This window comes from Penaeus monodon, chromosome 27 (genome assembly GCF_015228065.2).
Source record: "Penaeus monodon isolate SGIC_2016 chromosome 27, NSTDA_Pmon_1, whole genome shotgun sequence".
Classification (NCBI taxonomy): domain Eukaryota; kingdom Metazoa; phylum Arthropoda; class Malacostraca; order Decapoda; family Penaeidae; genus Penaeus; species Penaeus monodon.
In genome coordinates this window covers 2,885,409-2,885,637 of record NC_051412.1, presented here as the reverse complement: position 1 = coordinate 2,885,637, position 229 = coordinate 2,885,409, and the positions used below count along the sequence as shown (strand labels likewise).

The following is a 229-nucleotide window of genomic DNA, read 5'->3' as shown; positions in this document are numbered from 1 at the left end:
CAAATAAACGAAAGCGCCAGACGAGCCATGGAAACTCTGTTGCAAGGATTAAGCAAACTGAACCCAATAAAACCATCTAGAGAGAAGGAAATCAAGAGAAGGGATAGAAACGAAAGCCAATATATTTTCTAAACATTCACTTCCGACATAAGACTTTTTTTCCCCTTTTCTTTAAGTCCCTTTCACCCTTTGAAACCCCGAGGACACTCATGACCCTTAAATCGAGAAG

General features: G+C 40.2%; 1 protein-coding gene across 1 annotated transcript in view; it reads left to right on the top strand.

The window, feature by feature from the left end:
• The window catches only part of LOC119590334, a gene marked incomplete at its 3' end in the record, with an annotated part of 57,212 nt that overhangs the window by 38,198 nt on the left and 18,785 nt on the right, over positions 1-229 (top strand).